Raw genomic sequence first — 24,687 nt, 5'->3', positions numbered from 1 at the left:
ATATATAGTTTTGTGCTTCTAATCACTGCATCAACCTGAGGTTTCAGGGGCTTTAATATTTCCTGTATTACACTGGTAATTCTTTATCTTGAGTTTGAATGAATCAGTTCTATAATACGATTTTTCAAATTCCTCACCTCCAAAATACCTGATTTGAACGAGGTGCTTTTAAGATTTCCTCTGAGCATTGAAGTTCTATAGTTGTATTTCTTTTTAGTCTACAGCTTATTGGAAACATTTCACATAAAACAATTACTAGAACAACACAACCAATCTGCCAATCTTTTTCTCTCTGGCTGGTAAACACAGCTTCTCCAAACAAAATCCAATTGCAATTTTATCCTGTTTCTTGCTTCTTCCCACTTCCTTTTCCTCTCAGCTTTGTTATAACATGCTTCTTTTTTTATTTTTAATACTATTTCTGCCCCTTAACCAGTCACTTATCTGCAGAGTCAAGGAGACTTACCAACCAACAGTTCTGAGAGTCAGCTTTAATACTTGTTAACCTTTTTAGCCAAACAAAGCTCATACTATTAAGGGAAAGCACTGGCTCCTCTCAGGAACTGTTTTTTTATGAAATGGTTTTAACAGGCAGAAAAGTCCTCCAAAAATTTCCCTCCCTATTTTGCCCTGAGAAGTCAGTATTTCCTGTTGCAGTTACCCTTTCCTTGAAGGTTCTCCTAGGATTCTTCTAAAGGGCACATATGATAAGAAAATAAAGGATGAGGGAACAGGATGTAGGGGAAAAGTAGAGTGAATTATAATCACTTATGAAGTTATTGAAATTATTTTACTTAAATAACCACTTTGTACCATCCTAGAGATGGTACAAAGGACCTGAGGGAACAGGGCAAGGACCAGGTAAATTGTGAGTGTTAGATTGGAGAGCGCCTGATGAAATGAGAGGCGGAATCTCTTGGGAATCGGGGAGCAGCCTGAAGGCATTGTGGTAAAATGACAAATGGAACTGGGAACTTTGCCTACTTAACAGTTTTGCCCAAGGCCAGCCTATCTATGGAGGTCATCTTCTCCAGCCCTAGACTTGCAGACTTGATTGCATCAAAACCACAGAGGACAGTTGAGTTCCTATTCAAAACCAAAATATCTCCAGTGAAGGAGTTCCAATAACCTTGTTCCAGAAAAAAAAAATTATCACAAACTGTTTACTCCACATTTTAGAAAAGTATAAATACTCAAAGCTCAGCAATAAGGATAACTCATTGTAAAGTATGCCACTGCCGCTCTCTGAGATGGCCAGGCACTGCACTAGCAAGAAAAACACAATGCAACTTGCTTCCTAGCAAATTAAGCTGTGAGGATCTGCCTCAAACCTTCCACAGAGATTTTTCAATGAAAGGGAAAATGCTTGCATATAAGCCCTGCAGTATACTAACAGCACCAAGATTTCTAATTACTGTACAAGACCTGTTCTTACTAAAATAACCCTCAGGCATACACATCTGCAGTGTACACTACCAGTGATAACTGGATTTCAGCTCATTTAGAAGGGCAAGCCCTTAGATGAGGCACTGAAAAACAGATACGAGTTTGGAACAATATTGCACAGGAGGGCTTCCTCAGTCTGAGTGACTCCGAATGTTCTAGAGGTGGCTATGTCAGAATAGCTAGTTGCTCAGTCAAGAAAAGTGCATAAGAAACCACAATGAGGAAGGATTATAATCTAAGATACCCACTGTCTCCTCTTACAAGGGTGCATAAAATACCCATAACAATCAGAAAACAGTACACAAATATATCGCCAAGAAATGTGTTTTTAGGCTGGGGGTATATAGTCCAGTGGCAGAGTACATGCCTAACCTGTGTGAGGGTTCAATCTCCAGCATTAAAAAAAAAGAAAAAAAAATGTGCCCTGCTGCATTTAAAAATGGCTTGTAGTCTGAGGTTCACCTACTAGCAGTTTGTTTATTAGTATCTTTTTATTCCTGCATAAGGGGCAGTAACGTTAGCACAGGTAGCAAGATGCTAAATTTAAAATATGCACTAGCATGCAGAAATCCAAGTCTTCATTGCTCTATTCACCTATGAAAGAAAATATTAGCACACTGCCTTTAATTTGCTTTTTCTATGATCAACCTTTGAAAATAAATCATGAAACTCTGAAGTATCACCATAGGAAGTAAACATATATGTGTGAGATTAGAAACCATTTGATTCTCTCATTGCTAAAGGAATCTCATAGATTACTTAGTTTTTGTTTGTCACATTTTTTTTCTTTTCACACATCTGAGTCAATTATTCTAAGGTGATTCTTTTTTAAACCTAATCCCACATTCATACAGCAAGCCTTAATGAGTCCACTAGGAGTAAACAAATTAGTCTCCAGGATGTATTATGCATTAATTAATCAAACTAATAGTATTGTATAATGTGCACTAGATGAAAATTAGTTCTAAGTACAATACTCACATACAGGGAGAGAATGAGAGAAAAAATATGGAGTAATAAAGAAAAATCAGTTTCTACAAATATAACTTGAACAGCACTGCTTCCTCACCCCTTGTTTCTGACCATTCAATGGCAAAGAAAATATGCAAAGATGGCTTTTATAGGTGAGATAGCTATGGGATAGAGATGCTAGGAAGAGAAAGAAAGCATCTTGAAACAAAAATACCTCCAGGTCTGGAGCAAAGGAGACAAAACTATGACCTATTCCCTGTTTTCATACAAGTCAGAAGGAATAATTATTTTCATATTTTTAAATGGTTAAGAAAAATAAGAGGTAGATTAACATTCCATGACACATGAAAATTACAGAAAATTCATATTTTGAGGGTCATAAAAAATTTTACTGGAACATAGTCTTATACATTTCTCATGTCTTGTCTATGGTTATAGTTATACTACAGTAGTGAATTGAATAATTATGAAAAAGATCTTATAGTAAATAAAACCAAAATTATTTATCACTGGATACTTACATAAAAATTCTACTAAACCTAGAGGAGAGAAGAATTCCTAGCTATAACAACAGAGGTAATTATACAGTGTGAAACTACATCTTAAAAGCTGGAGAGGGAGCCAGATCTCATGATCATTAGAAAGAACACATGACTTTTTTCCTCTTCTTGCTAAATTTGTCAGTCTAATTAAAAAAAAAAAATGGACAAAACAGATATGTGACCCTTGGGATTAAGGGTGTGAGGTAATAAATTAGTCCACTGATTGGAATTAGCATAGTTCTAGATGTGGCTGAATGGATTTACTGAAGACAGAAACCCACACCCTGGTTGTGTGGATGGCATCATCCAAAAGGCTTGTAGCTAATTTGGTATAAATGGGAAATACAGACTCACTTTGCTGTGGTTGCTGCTGCTGTTGCTGCTGCTGCTGCTACTTGCTGCCTTCTTCCTGCCACACCATGGACTGCTTCTCTTCAGTGTTGTCTCTCTGCCATATCACCCTACCTTGGAGCCAGCGGACTGAAACCTCTGTAAACTGTGAGATGAAAGAAACCTTTCTTCCTTTAACTTGTGAGTGTTGGGTATTTTGTCCAAGCAGCAACTAAGATGCTATACAAGTATGTGTACTTGGTAATTTCAAAAATGGAGATGTCATAAAAGATAGGTTGAAGAATTGCTGCAGCCTAAAGTAGACAGAGTTACAAGATGACCAAATTCAATGTGCTGTCTTGGACAGGTATGTGGATTGGATACGCATTTTTTGGCAATAAAGATCATTATGGAGATAATTGGGTAAAATTAAAATATATTTGATGACTAAAATAATAGTATAGGATCAAAAATAGTTTTCAGTTTTTGAACATTGTAATATGGTTTTGTAAGATGAACATGACTCTTGAGGATAGAGAATATTTTGGATTAAAGAGTCTTAAACATGCCAATGAATCTCAGTTGCTTCAGGTAAAGAATGTGCCTATACATGTGTCAGTATATTTATTCAATGTGTTTGTCTACATATATATGTACATACATATAGACATATGAGGGAAAAATATGCAATATTGGTAAAAATGGGGAATCTGGGTAGAAAACATAATGGAGTTGTTTATACAACTCATGACTCTTCTGTAAGTCTGAAATTATTTAAGAGTAAGAAGTATACATAATAAAATGATAGTAATTCTCTGCATTAATTTGAACACAAATGCCCAGTTTGACAGCTCTTCTACCTCAGTAGTACTTTAATTCCTAGTGGTCACTGGGTATGGTGGCTTTGTATCATATCAACCTAACCAACCTGGAACTATCTTTTACAGATTTCCATCTCCTTGTAGTTCAGACTCAGACAGAAGAAATTCACACAAGGCTTAGATGGAAGAAGAGAAGCAGCAGCTATTGTATTTTTCTTACAATGGTGCAGGCTTGGACATTAGGGCAGCTCACCTATGCTGTTAAAGACCTAGTTGCCCATCATGCTGATGTGGGACAGACAGGTCATCCCACTCCCACTGGATTTCCTCCTGCAGCTCTGCTGTATCCTTGGTCAATGTGGATACAATTCTATAGTGAAGATAATGTCAGCTACTTTTGAAAGTCCTCAGGATAGCAGTTGTGGGTGGTCAGAGAAAGTCCTGCACTCCCGTTTGTACTTGGTCTCACCCACATCCAGCTCTCCTCCCAATGCCATGGCAAGTCTAATCTCTATTTTTAAAATGGCTTATTCTTTCTCATTTATGGTGACTCTGCTCCTCTGATCAAACTCTGACTCAAACCCTTGGCTTCTTAAAATAGAGCAGAGGTCATTTAGTAAGCACTTGACCGTTCATTTCAACTCAAGCTTCATGTCACTACTTTCTCCTTTGAAAGCATCTCATTATCTAGAACTCCTAGGAGAATGTTCCGAGAACTGCCAAATAATAAAAATGAATAACATCGCTATTTGTTGGGTGTCTACTATGAGAGAAATCCTGTGCCCCACATTATCTTTAAAACTAACACCCTCAAGCCAGTCTTCATCCCTATTTTTTACAGATGAGAAACTGAAGGTCAGAGGGGTTGTCACTTGCCCAGTATCTCCCAGTTAAATAATAGGAAAACAGGGAGTCAGATGTAGCTCTTTTCACATCTCAAGTTGATATATATTTTTTAATTGTACCAAGCTGTCATGTCAGAAAATAAAGGTAGCCTCCTTTCTCTCTAGAGGATATTATCTTTGTGACAGCCAAGAAATTTACTGAATCCCAATATTTATTTCTTTTTATCCACATCATAGCATTATGTGAGGAAAGGTAACTACCAGGTGTGTATTCCCTTCTTAGGGAGTCCTTCTCTCTCAGAAAACAAAATATCAACAATCACTGATCTACACAGTAAGAAAAGCACATGAGCTATTTCATTAATCTCAAAATATATAGTTTCAGTTAATATTTTTTTTTGGTCTTCAGTGTATTTCACTCTACTGCAATACATGGTGATTCTTATTCAACATTTCTCTCAGTGCACATCTCTGTCTATGATCTCATTTAAGCTTTATAATAATAAGCTTAGAAAGTATACAGAGCTCATGTTATTAATGCTTGTTTCACAGACACAGAGACTAAATCCGAAAAGATTACATAAGCCATCTCAAGTAGAATCTGTTCTTTTTATCTACTTCATTCTCTTTTTCCTTTAATCTATAAGAGCTTTTGGATTTTGCTTGAAGACTCCCCTCCTCGCATAATTTTCATTCCTTGTAGTTGGTCTGAGGCTGCTTCTATCCATTGTTACTAACAGCAGACATATTATACAGACCTGCAAAAATCCCTATATACCAACCTTCTGATTCTAACACTGGGTCAAAACTGGACCCATCACTTGTGTCAGTTCATTGAGAGGAAATACCAGAGGAAGACCATTAAGGAAGCACCTTCTGTGCCTGAACGTGGAGCTAAAATGATGTACACTTTTACTTACATAGGTCAACACAGAGTGAAGCATGAGCCTGAAGTCAACACAGAAATAAAAAAGATAGAGATAGTACTATATTATTTGAACATCAAGATCCAGCTATGCAGAAGCAACTAACTTAGAATCTCTCTGATATCTTTAAAGTACAGGTTGAATATCCCTAAAACTAAAATTCCAAAATCAAAAATTCTTCAATAAACAAGACATCTTGAGTGCAAACGCACTGTGTATGTGGGGAAGTTCACAACTTACCCAGCTTGATAGGTTGGAGTCAAAACCCAAGCATGTGAAAAATACTGCGGGAAGTTACCTTCAGGCTATGTATACACTGTGTATAATGAAACTAATAAATTCAGAGCTTAGACTTGGGTCCCGTCTCAAAGATATCTCATGCAAACATTCTTAATTTGAAACACTTCTGGTACAAGGAATTTTGCATAAAGGATACTCAAACTGTATATTCCATATACCCAAGCTCCCAAGCTTTCTTCTCTCACCGTGATGATCTCTGTCTCCCTTTCTGTCTCCCTCTGTGCTCTCCCACTCTCCCTACTCAGCCATTTCTTCTTCCGCTCTCCCTTGTGCTTTTTTTTCCACCTTTGCTTCCTCTCTGTGTTCCTCTTCATGTCTCATCCCTTCCCTTGTCCCTTTCTCCCCTCCCTTCCCCTCCCCTCCCCTCTCCTCTCCTCTCCTTTCCTCTCCTCACCTCACTTCTTGATTTGCAGTCAAAAGAATTTTAAATAATTAACACTCAAACTTCTATGTCTAAACCTTGGACTCTGGAACTCAGGTTACTAACACTTAGCACGTAAGAATTTCTTTGCAGGAATGCTACCCCTTTAGTAAGTGATACTTCTGTTTCCTGATCACCTGGGATCTTCTTCCTAGTAAGCACTCATTTCTATTTTGCTTCCTTAGCAAACTATTTCACTTGAAAATGCATTGTATAAATTAATGCTTACAGAACCTGACACTTTTCTCAACTGCATAATTACATTTGTACTAAAAAGTATACCAATGAGGCAAGATAGAGTTTGCAGTTATATTCCTATGGAAGAAATCCAGGGGGGTTATGTTATAATCAAAACCCAGATATTGCATTATAACACTGGTCACCAATGTTTTTCTAAATTGAGCAAATATATTTTTCCTATATTTGGGGAAGATTTAGAAGTGGAAACATGGATTTATGAGTTATTTCTGTAAGTGGTTTTTCATTCACTATTTTTTCATTTGTTCTTATAAAATGGATAAATCCTGTACAGAACCATAGTAGAACACACTATATTATGATGGAAGGGAACTGAGAATATTTTTATGTGAGTGATGAAGAAGCACACAATATGTAAAGTATAAGAAAATAAAAGTCATACTGTAGCATACAATAAAACTGTCTTTGGCTTATGCCTGAATAAATGGTCTAATATTTACTTGTATATACCTAATATGGTGGGTAAGCAGGACTTGTTCAAGGCAGTCAGAAATCAACTTTATTAGCTGATCTTATAGAAGTTGGGAGTTAAATAATGAATACCAGAAGGTAGTAAGTCTAGAGAGATGGGAGACAGGAGGAAAATTTGGTCAATAGCTACTAAGCTCAGTTAGAAAGGAGAAAGTAGTTCTGGTTTGTTCTTGTACAGCAGGGTGACTGTGGAAATACTATTGTACTATATACTCAAAAATGCTAGAAGAAATGATTTTGAATGCTGTCATTGCAGAGGGATGATAAATGTTTGAAGAGATAGATATGCTTGCCTTGATTTGAGTGTTACAGAATAAATACCTATACTAAAACTTCACACAGTACCCCATAACTGTGAACAACTTTTGTGTCAATAAAAAAAAATTGGTGGTTATTCAAATCCTTTGTATTCAACTAGCTGTTCTGTACCTAGAAGAAATTCTGTACAGATCTCATAACTTAGTTCTTTAACTTTATCCAAGATATTGTTCTTCAATCTCAGACATGAACATTATCTCCTTTTAGTAATGACTTTGTCCATTCCATGTCATTGACCAAACATCTGGGTAAAAATGAAAACTTCTTCCCAATTGGCTCCTCCCATATCATTTCAGAGCCTCCTCCACCTGTCTCTGATCACAGAAAAAGGTGATATGGGTGGCTTCATCCTCTGCCTCACCTACTGCTTGTTTTCCCTCATTCATTAGGCCAGGCGTAGCTCCTCGGGGATTGAACTAGAAAGTAAACAAGAAGATTCTGGCAGGAATGGTGTTTCTGGGCTGACACTGTTGATAGTATTGTTTGGAGATGGCGGATGTTTAAAGGTGATTCATGTTGTCACATGATCCCATTTACTCGCAGGAGACACCCTCTAAGTTCTTCATGCTTACTGGTGACTTTCCTTTAGCTGATCTCATGATTCTTTCCCAGCTCTCCACCTCACTGTTTTCTCTAGTTTCCTTGACTTGGTCACTAAACACTAAGTGGATGCTCTCAAAAAAATCACCAGTCAGGCTGTGTGTAGTGACCTCTGACCTGCCTTTGGGAAGGAGAAGAATGGCTGCTTGCAAGTGCAGCCTTGCTCTTTTCTGCCGTTAGACATGTTAAGCAGCCTCCATTGTAGCCTCCTCTGATTACTTTAGACACCACGTCACCACACTTACTGAACCACATGAGTCACATCTCTATCATCTTTAGAGTCTTCATAAACCCTCTGTAAGTAGGTAAGAAGCAAGGAGAAATCCATCAACCCATCTTCACAATCAGTTTATTAGAAAATCCTCTGGCATCTAACTTATGGCCCATGCAAAATTAAACTTCTTAAATAACTGACAAAGGTAGTATTGAGCCACTTAATTCCAAATTCTGCTTGTACGGTCCATCTCTTCTTTTTGGAATATGGACAAATGCTATCTACCTTTTTAGACTTTGACAAAATTAAAGTTATATTAAGCAGCCTATTGATGTGAATCACTTCTATGCAAAGCTATTTCACCAAATAACCTAGCATTTTCCCATTTAAAATACCATATTCTATAGTTAAATCAATCTGTAGTCATCTGTTCTCATGACAGTTTGAGAAAACTACATTATTATTTTTGCCCTTCTTATATGCACTTAATGTTTAGATTTAATTTTCAATCAACTAATCTGTTTTCCAGCTGCATACTGAACAAAATTACATAGCTCTGAAAGGATAAATGAACCAACCAGTTGTAGAACGCAAGGAAATTTCCCAAAGGAACAGTTCCCATGAAATAGCTATCTCCCAGCGTGGAGGCATTCTACATCGAAGCCCAAGAGAATAGATCTTGACAAGTTGGTTTTCGCTGTTGCTGTTGTTCCTTGAATGGATGTACACTGAGAGGTTTGCTGAGATTTTAGTTTCAGGGTTGAGCAAGTCTAAGGGGACTCTTGTTTACTGTATGAGGAAAACGGTCACCATATCTTGTTACACTTGCACAGCAGTTCTCAACCAGGTGAGATCTGCCACCCCTGGGAACATTAAGGAATGTCAGGGTACACTTTTGTTTGTCAAAGTTGGGAGAGAGAGGATGTCATTGTGCCTAGTGGAAAGAGGCAAGGGGCATTGCTGAGTAATGCTACAATGTATAAGGAAACCTCACAGCAAAGAATTAACTGATCTAAAATGATGAAAGCATTCAGGGTGAGAAGTTCTAATTTACAAACAGTAAAACATCATGAACTATAGAGGTAGGGTAGGGCTGGGGATATAGCTCACTGGTATAAGCACCTGCCTGGCAAGTAAAAGGTCCTGAGTTTTATTCCCAGTATCAAAAAAATAAAAAAATAAAAAACAAAACAATACACTATAGTATAAATGGTATATAGAGGTCGGGTAATGGATGTAGAAGCCATGAAATTTTCAAATGCAAACTTTTAACTACTTGTCCCTCCTGTAGTAATTCCACGAGGAAAGAACTTTACAGACTATATACTGATCCACTGGTGAGTAAGAAAGGAAACACAAAAGAATTTTCCGCTCCTTGCAACTGATCAGTTCTAAAGTACAGAAACCACAGCAGAGATCTTCAAAATATTTGATAACATATTCTCCAAAAGAATTTTCAAAAACCACATATGTCTTCACACATTTTTCAATTGATATCTACATTTTAAATTATCAATGTGCAAAGACTTGGGGGTTATATACTTTTTAGAAGCTAGCTATATTACACATATACTTTAATTAGACATTTTTATCAAAAGTTTACAGCTTTAGATTCAGTTATTTCAACTCAGAGAAGGGCCTGCTGAATAAGGTAATGGGCGAAGGTCAAAGTCAACGTCAAACTGTCCTTTCTGTCAAATGTTTCTCCAATCAGGAGAATGTCTGGTTTTCATCTTTAATTTAAAAATGATATTATGCATCCCTGTGACATTTTTCATTTATTAGTTCTTATTTAAGATACATTGAAACAGGAGAGGAAGATAATGAGTTTATCAGTAGAATGTAAGCTTTGAAAGGGCACAATTTTTTTTTCTGTTGGTCTGAACTGTAAGCATATATTAGGTGTTTAAGAAGTATTAGCTAATACTCTACAAAAGAAGAGATGATAGATGATGGACAGATAGATAAATAGATAGAGGCACTGAACACACACTTCTGATGAGATAAAATGCTTCATTTCTGCATTGAATGTCTACGTTCCCAGACTATCCCTGGGATTCATTACTATTTGATGCAATACACCACACTGAGATTTGGACAGGGTGAGAGTTTATGTGTTTCAGTATAACAAGAGATGAGACCCATGCACTGGGAGCTGGGGAGGGAGAGGAGATAGATCACAGACAGGTTCTCAAGAATCAGTTTTGGAAAGAACAGTGTAAGAAGAAATTGCTTTAAAGCTATTATGCCCATGTGACTCCTGGGCAGTCTTCTTGCATCCCCAGTTAGAAGACAGCTCCACTAACGATTGGGGAATGTCACGTTAATGCAGAAAGTAACACAGTGTGATGAGCCTCAAGAGCAAAAAGGTGAGTCTGGAATCCAGGACTAAACCAGATCAGTTATCTGGTAAGAAAACAATCTGCAGGTATAAAAGGATGAGACAAGACATGTTTATAAGTAGGGTGCCCATGAGAGTTGCACAGAGCAGATAGTGTGAGGTGTATGCAGGGGGACAGAGTCATCTCTGCAATCTTCCAACACATTCTAGGCTCCATCAGAATGAACCTTAGCGTGGACCACTTTTTAAGTGAGAAACAGAGTCCTCACAACCAGTGCTGGACCTAGCACTATTTTTCCCTGTCTTGGGGAAACCATGTATGCTCCTTTGCTCTACTTAAGTGTGTACGTCATGTGGCACCTGGACTAACCCACTCTTTCATCTGTCCCCTCTGGGGACAGCATGAAGCCTACTACTGCAACCCAAGAGGATTCTGAGCAGACTAACTCTACTGCATTAGCTGATGCAAAGATCCTCCTGGCCATAGGCTACAGATATCAACTCCTGAAGCTGATCTCCCTGTTCCTTCTCTAAGCTAGAACATTCTTTTAGCCTAATGCTTAACTGAGTTTTATTTTCCTCTGTGACTGTGCTACCAAAGTGCACTGGGCAGAAATGTTCAGACTTTTCCTGATAATACACTTGCTCAACAGTATAAAAGTGACCCTCTGTATTATTTCACACTTCCTATGTTTCCTCCTGGAAGTTGTCCATCCTTGACCTTCCATTAAATATTTACTTGCTTATCTGTTCTCCATCACTAAGGAATATGAAGGTGGACATCTTCTCAGTTTTTTTTTACAGCTATCTTACCAGTGCCTTGGATAGGGTCAGGCACATAGAAGGTGCTAGATCAATATTTATGAGATAAATGTTGAACAGGTTACCTTGGAGATAGCTGTGGACCAGGATTATGGAAGCAAAAGACCTCAGCCTGGCCACAGGATGACCTGGCGCTTGTTTAACCAACTCGGAGTTTCTCTTCACTGTCTTCCTAAGAAGTTGGGAGCTGCCATTCACTGATGTTCTTTAGTTACATTTCTGATTTTAACCAAGGGTAGTTACCTGAAGAGTACAAAGGGTTGTGTGTGTGTATGTGTGTATGTTTGTGTGTATAAGAGCACACACACGTGCACACTCAGGTGCACGTACTTTCCAGAGGATGAAATGAAAAGAGATAGTGAATGGACATTTTTAAAATGAGAAAAGTATAACAAGAAGAAAGGAAAGAAGACAGAAGACAAAATGAGATCATGAGGTATGGGGTTGGAGGATGAACGAAGCAGAAACAAGGACAGCTGGTGAAAGCAGTGGCCTCTGTGGAATGGGAAAATGAAGGGCCCACTTTCAGCAGCTCTTGTATTACTCTTCTCAGCATTATCTTTCAGAGACGATTATTTTCTAGCAATAACAACACCAAAAATATTTAGGTCAAGAGGTTTTGCTCCGAAACATGTATAAGACCTAAGTTTAATTTTATCAGAAGCAAATGAGTCACATGTCAACAAGTATCACTGAGTATAAAAACAGTTTTGTTTAAATTCATTTTAAATATTAAATATAAGTGAATGCCCTAACTTGATATTTTTTGTGGGAAAGGAATGGCCAATGGATAAAATGACTCCATAATCATTAGGAATCATAGACATGACCTTTCTATTAAGAGCATACATTACTAATAATAAAGCTACAAAATATTAGCAATGATGTCTCAGTATTGACTTTATTCATCGTTATTTCTTGAGCAAGTCTATAGCAGAGGCAGTAGTACATTCCACTCTTATTAGATGAAGAAACTAAGGTTTAGGAAAACTCTTCAAGGTCATTGGTACAGTAAGGTTCATTCCGATCACTTGAGTGATACCTTGCATACACTATTGTAGGTAAACATTTGACCAAATTTAGTATAGTTTGCCATGGGTTTGGCCATCTGCACATGGAAGCTTCCTCTTAGGACAAGATGTTATTTGACGTTCCAAAAAACCTAGAAGGTTTTAAGCCAGGCAAACTCTTTGATTGAAAGTAAATTACCACCATTGTTTGCTGCTCACTTTTACTTCTAATGTACGTTTGTGCTCGAGCGCAGAGATGAAAGCCTTGTCAGTCACAGGTATACTTAAAAAAAAATCAATCCAAAAGCAAGAAGGAGTTTGAAAGAGATTCTACAGTGGTAACATGAGCTAGGCCCACATGTCTATTTTCTATTCAATTGCTTTTCTAAAGTTTGAAAGCTGCTTGTTAATACTGTGATTTTTTTTTTTAATATAAGATTTTAAGGTGTTTGTTATTTCTAAGTAACATGCTGGAGCTGACTGTTTACTTTTTCTGAGATGTCAATAGGAAAAATGTATTTTTGGGAGATGTCAGTAGGACATAATCAACCTAATTAATCATTATGATATCCACTCACATTTAGATATTATCATCTATTCTTTTAACTGTGCTATGTTTTGTTAAATAGAAGACACACAGAACTATGGCTCTTACAGAGTTTTAAGAAAGTTTTACTTTTGACTACTGAACGTCATCATTTCTGTTCCATGGTCTTCTTTTCCTTAACATGAGGGAGAAGTTCCATTTAAATAGTCTTTGGCAAGGCTCAACATGAATGTGAGACATTGCGAACACATCACACAGGGAAGAACGTGTGCAGGTGTTTTCTGCAGAATTCTAACGGTGTACTGCGCTTCTCCTGTGTGTAAAATTAATCCATAGTGGAAGCCACCTGCCTCCACTCCTGTATGGAACAGACTCTATCCACCAGACAGAAGACTGAAAGGAAACTTGCACTTTCATTTATGTCTCTCAGAAAACAGAGAAGTCCTACTGTAGTACTTTCAGAAACCCTTTCCCACAATTTCTAAGTCTTTCTTATCCCAGGATGTCTTTAAACGTCCTCCAAACACTGGAATTTCAAACCCTCATCTCTTATTGTATTCTAGTATCACATTTTCCTCCCTCTTTTCCTTTCCCTTCTAGATACAATTAACTTTCAACTTTCTTCTCTCTCTCTCTCCAGCTTTCTGAAGTTCTATATATACCCCTCCATTCTCCAAATTTTGTATGGTGAAAGATTCTGGTGCCATGCTGGCAAATATTCTGCTTTAGTTGGAGGGAAGAAAATAGTAACAGGAGAGGGGAAGAATGCTACTAATCGAAAAATAATATATCCTATTACATAACACCAATAAGAACTGGAGGTCCCAAACTTTATCTCATAAAGTACTCTGGGTCCTGCAATAGCAATAAGTTCCCTGCCTCCGGCTTCATCCAAACTGCCCTGAGCCCGGCTCACTGTATCCCCTGGGAAACATCAGCACCCTCTGGGAAAGCCATTCCTTAAAATTGTGACTCTCAGCTCTAGGGACCTTAAAGAAATAGCAACAGGTAAGTGATACAGCCTATCACATCCATTTCTGCAGAGCGCTGCTTGTAATCTACTGAGTTCTGGCCATCTTAACCACGGTCTGTGTTCACCTAACTAAAGTGCCAGTGGCTTCCTTGTACTGTTCCTGTCTTCGCACTGCCTCAGCAATCCTTTTATATTCATCTGGGCTTCTGGCACCTGTAAATTCAATTCTTTGCATTTGTCCCTCTCTACAGAAATCCCTGGTGTGGTTTCTGATTTCCTCACTGGACCTGGACTGACAAAGGGATACATAATGATAAAAATCACTTGGCTACAGATTACCGTGTAGTTGTTGTCATCATTAAGTGAAAAACCTCAAGTTACTATATATTTGAGGGGTGATTTAAAATAATATTGGACTCTTGCTTATTAAATGATTTCTCATTCTGTAAGTGTATTAAATTTTATGCAAAAAACTCTTTTTTACTAAAGAGACAAAAAGAGGGACAAAAAAACAATAAAAATGATATAGAATTTCCAAACAAGATGATAGAAAATCAACAACGGTTATTATATGCATATTGTTATCTTCAAAGTAGTTGCTCAGATTACCAGGTACAGGCATGCAAAACTGATCAAATGATGTAAGCACTAAATGTTCCTTTCAATGAGCTAATAGAAATTAGTAGTACAATTATCTTAGCTATCTTGTGCATATATATATATTTTTTTCCCTTCCTTCTTTTCTCTTTTCTCCCAACCAGTTCTTCTTTCCTTTTGTGGAGTTTCTTTCCCTTTCACTATATCTATTGTACCTTTTGGATCTTATTTATTTCTTATTTCGATTTCTATGGTTGAGCACCAATATTTCCCAGAACAGGAGTTTAGTGTACACTATTTGTTCATATTTCAACATCTGACCAAAAAGGCAATAACAATATTTGAGGTCCTCTAAAAACTTAGTTTAAAAGTCTGTAACAGTTAAAATTGTATTGTTGGCCCTTTTCCTCTGAAAAAATAAACATCATTTCGCAATGGTTCTCCTTTTACAGAGGCTTTGCTATATGATATTTGCCACTAGATAGTTTAACAAATTATTATGTGTAAAGTACTTTTGTATCCATTATAATCCATTAGTAATGAACAAATTTATAAATCAGATATTTCTTCTATTTTCCTTTAGAGAATCGAAGACCCATAGGACTAAACAATTTAACTACAGCTCCAGACAAAGAAATAACTCAATATATACGATCATTTCAAAACTCTTCATTCACATAAGTACCACTTTTCTTTGACTCGCTATTTGTTAACTACTCTTTCAGAGAAAACATGTTGCCAAGCATCAAGATTTATAATAATTCCACTATTTTAAAAATCCCCTACTTAGCAATGTCTAGTAAATTTCATCACATACATTTTATGGCTTGTTTAATGAAAGAAAAAAAAGAAAAAAGAGAGAAGAGAAGAGGAGAGGAGAAGAGAAGAGAGGAGAGGAGAGGAGAGGAGAAGAGAGGAGAGGAGAGGGGAGGGGAGCAGAGGAGAAAACAGAGAAGAACAAAATATAACAAAACAAAACAACCTGCAACAAATAGGAAGTTTATCAGAGACAGGGCTGTAAGTAACCAAATGGGAGGAATAATTACCTTCAGGGATATTTTATTATTAAAATGTATAATGAGAGGTACTATGAGAGTAGATTAAACTATTAGGGAACCTGCCACAAGTGACTTAGTAATTTGAAAGATCATTTATCATTTTCAGTCAGGACTTTTAGTTCATTTTTCTTGGTGATTTTTCAAAATATTCTAAGAATTCTCTATTTTAAATTTTTTGATTGCTAAACAGACACATTACTATTATTTTTCTGTGAAGAAAATAAAGGCACATTTGGTAATTAATCTAGTTAGACATACATTCTTTTTTATTTTTAGTGGCATTGGTGATTGCATCCAGGGTCTTCACACTGAGCTACATTCCCAGCTCTTTCTTATTTTTATTTTATTCTGATTCTTTCATATAGGATCTCACTATGTTGCTACATTGCCCAGGATAGGCTTTAAATTGTGATCCTTCTGCCATCACCTCCTGGATTGCTGGGACAATAGGCATGTACTGCCATCCCTGGCCCATGTACACTTTTTTGTTTGTTTGTTTTTTTGTTTTTTTGAGACAGGGTTTTCCTATACATTTCAGCATGGCCTTGAACTCATTTTGTAGCCCAGGCTGGCCTCAAACTCCATACTAATGCTCCTGCCTCAGCCTCACAAGTGCTGGAATTAGAGGTGTGCACCACCAGACCAGACTCCATGCAAATAAATAAATAAATAAATAACAAAATAACCTAATGTAAGAGCCGGAAAGAGTAAATAAAACCCAAAAGGTACAATAGATATTGTGAAAGGGAGATTCCATGTACACATTTAATTTACAAATACATCCTTATAATTCATCTTTGTATAAAAACACTAAATATTCAGCTAGTAAACCTTAATTAAAAATGTAATTCTGACCTTTGACATCGACTTAAATGTAAATATTTGTGAGTAAATGCATAATACTCTTTTGTTAATAGTGTGCTAATAGGTATCTTCAATACCTTCCTTCCAGTTTCCTCTTACTAAAAAGTGCTTATATTGTTGGAAGTAGCAATATATCTGGCTAAAAACTATATTTCCAGTCTTTTATATAAGCAGCGGTGGCCAGTGACATGTAAATAATAACCATTTGATGGCGCTTCTAACATGAACCTTTAGGGCGTGTTGGTGCACACCTGTATTCCCAGCACTTGGGAGGTTGAGGCAGGAGGATTGCTGGACATTTGAGACCAGCTTGGGCGACAAAGTCAGCTCAAGTCTAGCCTGAACTGCATCGTGAAACCCTGTCTCAAAAAGACAGAAAAAAAGTGAGTGTTAGGAAAGCAGGTTTTTACAATTTCACAAATCCAGTTTATTTTCTTTCTTCCATTCTGATTCACGGATGTGAATGTATGTACAAAAGCTATGTTGTAGATGTAAGGCAAAATAAAGGACAGAGTTTACGTTCTTTAAAAAAATAAAACAGAACAAAAATAACAAAACAACAACTAGAAAAAGTAACCAATTTGTAGATAGATATAGTATTGGCCATTGATAATATTAAGGGATTGTCATGTATTCCTGAAAGCCTGCCTCTGTAATTTTAGTTGCTGTAAAAGAAGGAAGTGGTATAATTTCAGATGTTTTAACTGGAATCACAAAAAATGCCCTGATCAACAATGAGAGATTCTAGGGTAAGTGGGACCCTAAAGCATTTCTGGTGGGAGTACATTTCACTCTAATTTACAAAAGATAAACAGACACGAAACATTAGAAGTATAATAACATAAGTACCTCTCAATTTAACAATTTCACATGTAGGAATTTATCCAAAGAAAATAACTATAGTTGAACATAATATATACTTATAGTGATGTTCAATCCAATATTGCCTCTGTATACTAAAATAAATATACGAATCTAAATGCTCAACAATATACAAATTAAGCAAATTATAGAAAACTTCCATACATTTCAACCACTAAAAATAAATTGTGTAATAGTTAACATGTAGAAATATTCACAGCATTGTGGATCATTTTAAAGTAGTATCACGCATTTAATTAAAGTTCATTAAATATGGTATACACATTACGATGTTGATAATAATCCATAAAAATATGACATATATGCATAACATCTACCTGCATGGACATATGCCTGCAAGCTAACATTAGGTATCTGACATTTCAGCACTGAATCATCCATGTTTATGCTTATCATTTTCTAGAAAACAATTCACAATAAACATGTATCACTTATCAATTAAGAAAAATAACACCAGAAACTATAAATGAAAGACTGTGGTTCTGACATTAAAACATAATAAACAATATCCAGAGTTTTTAAAAAATGAAATCAATATGGTTCTTCTAAAGGTTCCTAAATAAATAGGTAAGCTGTCTCACTGCTTTTCACTATAACGGAGAAGGAAAATTGTGGAAAGTTTCCTAATGGAATGAAGATGCATTTCTCTGACTTCCTTTTGGGAGGGGTTCACACAGCTCTGCTCCACTAACTTGCCATCCAGGTGACAAAGTGTGGCAAAGGAGACACATTCGCATCACAAATTGGATGTACCCACTCACCCACTGAACTCCGGGAGAAATAATCTGTATATTATGCAGTATTTATCACCAGTGTCTGGCGCACAATAGTCTCTGAGTATAAAAGAGTCAATGTGTTACTAAACTTTTTCTTCGGTTTGTCTTTTTTAAGTAAAATTTTCTTATTCTTGGCCCACTGCTCCACAATGTTAGTAGATGGAGTTTGACAGTGAAAGAGTCGCCAATAGAAAAACAGTGTGTCAGAACTTGAAAATGAAATGGGTCCAAAGAGAAAAATCATATCTCTGAACTAGGTAGCCCATTTCCATAGGAAACTACGGCACCGCTTGTGGGAAGCATGAGTGTAGTTTCACAATACTTCCAGTGCTCGTGTACTTCTGGATGCAGCATAGGAAAACACTTTATAAGCCGCTTATTGTAGGGCAGAGGTATGTGGTGCAGACTGGTCAGGGAGCTGTGAGAGGAAATGACGCTTTGGCTTAGCCTTTAGTTACCTATGCGAGATCCTTCAGAGCCCTTGTGCTCTGCTCGCTCCCTTCCGCTCCCTCCTCCCCTTTAGTGGTAAATAACGTCTTTAAAGTGCTTGGTTGCCCGTCATCTTGGATTCCTGAGCGACTGCAATACACAGGCAGTTCTCCCCCGATCAATATATGTGGAATACAATAAAGAAACAGATGTTGTTGCTGTTGTTTACCACACAGATTTAGAGTTATTTGTCACTGTAGCATAATTTAGACTGTTTTGATTTTCTACAATATATTTAGCCATGTGGACTACGTTTTTAAAATGCCAAATTGTAGTACCTTCGAACTCAGGAATGACGCAATACCGTTATACAATACACAAGCTTATTTTTAATGCAGTGCATGTGTCTGCATATGTATATGTTATATATTTTTCATTCATTATGAGAAGCCTAAACAACATCCGAAAATGTGTACATGCACACACACACTCAAACACATTTGAAAATTAAGGAATTTAAATTACATGATTCTGAAACAAATATCAGTACTTTCAAGTAAATGCAATACCAGGCATCTCTTTATGCATATCCACAATAGAGAGATAGAGGGCCATATACACAAACATCCCTAATTTTTAAAAAAATTATATAAGTATTACCTATGAGTTTATTTGAATATAAAAATAATAAGCTAAGATTAAAATATGACTTAAATACTTTAAAATTATTGATTTTTAGAAAAAAGTTTTATACCACCAGCAACTCTAGGTATCTTTTGAAATACTTGTACATATTTGATGATATTAATGAATGATTAATTTTACATGTGATTACTGTATATATGATTAGATGCACCAAAATGATTTTTATGCCTCTGAGTTATATATTAAAATTATTAATGATGAAATTATATCATTTCTGCAATCAATTAATTTGAAAAGGTGTGTAAATGAAGTAGATGAGATAGATGTACAATAATTTCCTGAATTATGAATATTTGAATTGCAAAGAACCTCGCATCATGAACATTCATAGATGCAAATAGCAGAAACAGCTCACGTGTCTGCTGGACAGTGTCACAGTGGTGCTGTGGCATGTTTACAGCACAATGTGACAGTGTACAGCAAATAGTTCAGTGCTCAATCAAAGCCCAGGGTGTCTGGAAGCAAGAGGAAAACCAATGATGACGTGGAGGGGATTGCTAGAAAGTGCAAAGAATAATCACAGAAAAAAGTGAAAATAATTGAGAGACAGGACCAAGGTGAAAAGATGATATCATTCATTCTTACAACGTGAATTGTTCAACTGCTGATGCAATTCTAAAGAACAAGGACTTTCACAGAGCATGGGACGTCTGCAGTGCCAATAAAGTCAACAGTAATATCCAAAAAGTCAGGGAAAGTGACAGAGGAGATGAAGAGACTTCTCAGGGCATGGATGCAGGGTCAGCATCGGTGTGTATTTGTGTCAAAGGTGTACAAGACTCATTTGTAGGACTTATGAATGGCTTTCCAGAATAGAACACATGTGTACACCATGGACTTACCATAGAAATAGACAGATAGTTTTGGCTCTGGGTAGCACCCATAGGTGAATTTGTTGTAATAACCTACGTACTTTTACGTAAGTTTGCAATTCCCCATAACTGTAAATTAAAATTGAAAAGCAGCTGGACATGGTGAGACATTTGTGAAGTCCTAGCTATGGGAGGCTGAGGCGAGGGGATCACATGAACCTGTACGTTCAGGGCCAGCCTGGGCAATATAGCAAGACACTCATCTCAAAAAAAATTGTTTTTTAAAGGAAAGATTCAAGTTTATAAACTAAATTCCCTTAAAACAAACTGCACAATCCACTAATGAGTCTCTTGAACAACTGCTGGATGTGAGAAAGTGCATAAATGTCCGTGAGGAATTGATGTGATGGTGCCAGAGCCAGGGTCGCCTGCGGCTGCCGCTCTCCAAGTTTCCAGAAGCAAATGGTAATTCTCCAAACCCAATTATCCTGCCTTCTGTTCAGCTGGCTGACCACTGGACTGATGACAGAGCAAAGGTAACAAAATTAAACAAAACAGGGAGTTCACGTAAAAGGGATTTCTTTCTGCCTTTGTGATAAGGTGTATTATCATCATTATAAAAGGTTTTAACTAAGTAAGGCATTTCATATTACCTGTAAAATACATTTTAAAGTGCTAACCTTGAGAAGAATAACCCTGATTAATTATAACTCCCAATAATTAATTCACTCTTTTAAAATTTTTATCCAATTATAATTCTTCATCCTAGCTGGTTTCCACTGGTAATCACTCACGCTCCATAAGAATAAAACACTCAGAAATGGACCTAATTCAGCAACCTGAATATAACAGCACTAATTATAAAAATAAACTGTATTAAATGTCAAAAATAATTTGACAATTTTGTTTCCCTTTGACAAATCAAGGAATGAGTAGTTTCAACTTGAATGTATCCTTTTTAAAGTGTGGCATAGGTTCTCTAATTTCTACAAATATCTCTCAGGAGCTGCAAGAAGATAAAATCTTTGGTACTTTGGTACTATCAATCTTCATATTTCCTTCTAATCTCTAAGCAATAAAGTTTAAGTAATCCTGTGCAGCACCCACAGGTCCAAACAAATAAACAAATGAGAAAAATATTAAATAAGCCAAGAAAAACTTCATTAGTTGGATTAACTGGAAGAGTTAACCCTTTTGCAAAGACTTAAAGTAGGAGTTATAGGAACACTTATAGCAAAATTGTACCTTGAAGTCATTTTCTGGTTACTAAGAATAATCCCACAGGGAAAAAAGAGAAAGAAGACACACCACCCAGTTTACCCAGATGGGTAAATTTTTCCTGGGATAATAGAAACAAGGAAAGCTTTGAATATTTTTTTCTTTTTCTTTGTAGTGAAAACTATAAATTCAAACTGAACAGGCTTTCTTTAAGAAATGTGATAAAGGAAAATGGATGCATCTTGAAGCCATAAGTGAAATAAATCAGCCACAAAAGCTTAAATATTGTATGGTTTCTCTTATATGAGAAACCCAAAGGAGGAAAATAAAACATAGATAATAGGAAACAGGGAGATAGGTCTTCAGCAAATGATGGGGAACTAAGAGATGGAGGGAGGAGAAGAGGAAGAGGACATAAAAAGATTTAAAATGTATCACACACATTTAACTGCCTTTAGCAGACCATATTAATGAGGTTAAAATGATGAGAAATAATCAATAGCTGGAAATGCCATAAATGGTACCAAGCAAGGCATTTGTTAAGAGACTTGAGAAATTAGAGAGAGGAACCTGAATTCCAATTAAATTATGTATTTTTCCCAGGTTGGAGATTTTTTTCACCCTTTCATTCTTCTTCAACAGTTATTCCTTTGAAAAATACCATCTGCATCTCTAGGAATTAAGGGTGAAATGGGAATGGGTGCACCTATTGAATGCAGAAAATTGCAGACTTGATTATCCGTGGAGAACCAGTGGAATGCCCCGGTGGGGTGAGTGAAATGGATCTCATTTGATAAATCATGTCAGATAAGAACAGAGAAAACTGAGGAGTAAGTAAGAATAAAAAATGAAACCAATTAGTGGCTTTCTAGGTACATCATCTGCTGATCAACTAACCCTGTGTTAGAAGCATTTAACATTCATTTTCCTGCCTTTAAGAGTTCTGCAGGAGACAAGACACACCAAGATATAGAGTAATAATATGGTAAAGGACAAAGCCTTCTCACCTCATGGAAAAGAGCAAGGTGAACTTGGAAACTTTCCTATCTAAACTTTAAATTATTAGTATAGGAAATATACTGATTGCATATATATATATATATATATATATATATATATATATTAGCATGATGGCATAAGAGATGGATGTTATCACAAAGTTGTACAATGTTTCTACCAATGAGAATATTGAGACAGCTCCCCTAGCCCTTAGTGGGAGGATTAAGAGACATAACAAAAAACATTGTGAAGTTAAAAAGTGGAATGGTTTTCAAGACTATAAAATCCAGGGGACACAAATAGAGATGGGAAGGATGAGAAGTCAACTCAGCTCTTACATGCTGTGTAGCCAGCAGAGATACCAAAGAGCTACAGCCAAGAAAAACAAGATCACTCAAATGAAACCTGCTTAGATGGTAGAGTGATTGCCCTGCTCTAAAACTCAACTGGGAAATTTCACAGATGATAAAGGAAGAGTTCTAGGTGGTAAGGCTGAACACATGACTAGAATTACTATCTAGAGTAACTTGAATTATCTTTACATTTTTATCATAGGAAATATACTCTGGGCTGGAAATTTAAGATAACGACGCAACATGTGTCACATGAAAAGGCGAAATAAAAACAAAGAGTGCAAGTGATATTGAAAGACCACCTCTATGTGCAGTGATGTCAAGAGACCAGGTCATTGCCTACTCCGTTGACCCCAGGAAAGTTGTGCGACTTGGTTGTTTGTTTGAGTTGGCTCATGGTTCCTATTTCTGGTGCTTTTTCCTCCTGGTGCTCAAACATTAAGAAAAAAAACCTACTTCTGTGCCAAGGTGTTCTGTCTAGTTCTTCTGATGGAAAGCACAAAAACCCCAAATCAGTAACAGTATTATGGTATTGTCATTGCTATCTTCAGTTTACAATTGAAGGACTCGACTATTGCTTTCAGACTTCACTGCAAGTGACAACACCGTCCATGGCTCTTGTCCTTGGACCTTCCAGATGGTATAGGCACTAGCTCTAACATGAACCTTGGCTAAAACTTTGGTGATCCATTCAGGAGGCTTGACTTAATATAGAACTGTCTTCTCATGCCTGGATTTAACAAACCATCTATAAGTTCACTTTCTTATTAGACCAGTCTATACATAAACCTTTGAAATTATTCTTTAGCTGTGAAAAACTATTTTTTAACTTGCACCAGGCAAAATACAGAGAATGGTCAAATGTCCTATCTCAATTGTTAGAGATGCACTTAAAGAGTGTGAGTAGACAATAATGCACACTGAGTCTCTCTTTTGTTATATGATTAGATGAAACAATGATATTCAGATGAGCACTGGGTCTAAAGCTAACATTGGGATGGTGATAATTTAGGTAACAAACAGAAACTATGAGAATGGAAAAGAGTATAGGCTGAATTATCAGCTGAAAACACTCCTTGGAAAACATACACAAAGTCCCTAACACATTATTGATGGGCACAGGATGAGCCACCACTCAGAGGGCATCAGATCCATCTCACTAATTCCCCTGGTCAGAAGAAGAGACACTACCGCAGGATGGAGCCAATCAGCAGAGCCAAGGTGTGCCCTGCAAGCTGTACACACTGGCAAGTCCATAAATCTATGGTCATTGAGGTCTGCTATTTAGAGAAAAAAAGAACACTTTGAAAAGCTTCATTCTTTACTAAAGGAATCTAGTGGTAAGAAACTTTATTATCTAAAATTAAACTATGTTAAGTGAAATTGCTCAAACTTCTTGTTAGTGAGAAAAATTATACACATTATTTAATGAGTGAGTGTCTAGTGTGAGGTAGGCTTCTTAATACCACTTACAGGACTACATTACTTAATTTGATTATAGTTAATTCTCACACTAAATCTAAATTAAGTATAATTAGCCACCTTTAATAAATGAGCCTGAAGCTCAGTTAATGTGGCATTGTTTCTAGGTTCTCACACGTGGCCATCCTCATCACAGACTGAGTCAGTCTATGAACAAAGCCCTCCTTCAATATCAGTGATTATGTGAAAAAAAAGGAGCCGAAGTCTTATTAAGACTTTGATCCTTAGAGTTAATCCATAGGATAATTTAGGCATCTACATTTTAAGAGGTAACCCATGTTTCCTGATGAGACAACTGTTGCCTTTATTTTTAACTTTTTTTTTTTTTTTTTTTTTTTTTTTTGGTTTTTCTCCG

Source organism: Chinchilla lanigera, unplaced genomic scaffold (assembly GCF_000276665.1).
Source record: "Chinchilla lanigera isolate Chin_1 unplaced genomic scaffold, ChiLan1.0 scaffold00007, whole genome shotgun sequence".
Taxonomy (NCBI): domain Eukaryota; kingdom Metazoa; phylum Chordata; class Mammalia; order Rodentia; family Chinchillidae; genus Chinchilla; species Chinchilla lanigera.
The sequence above is the reverse complement of the archived record's forward strand: the minus strand, read 5'-3'. Positions refer to the sequence as shown.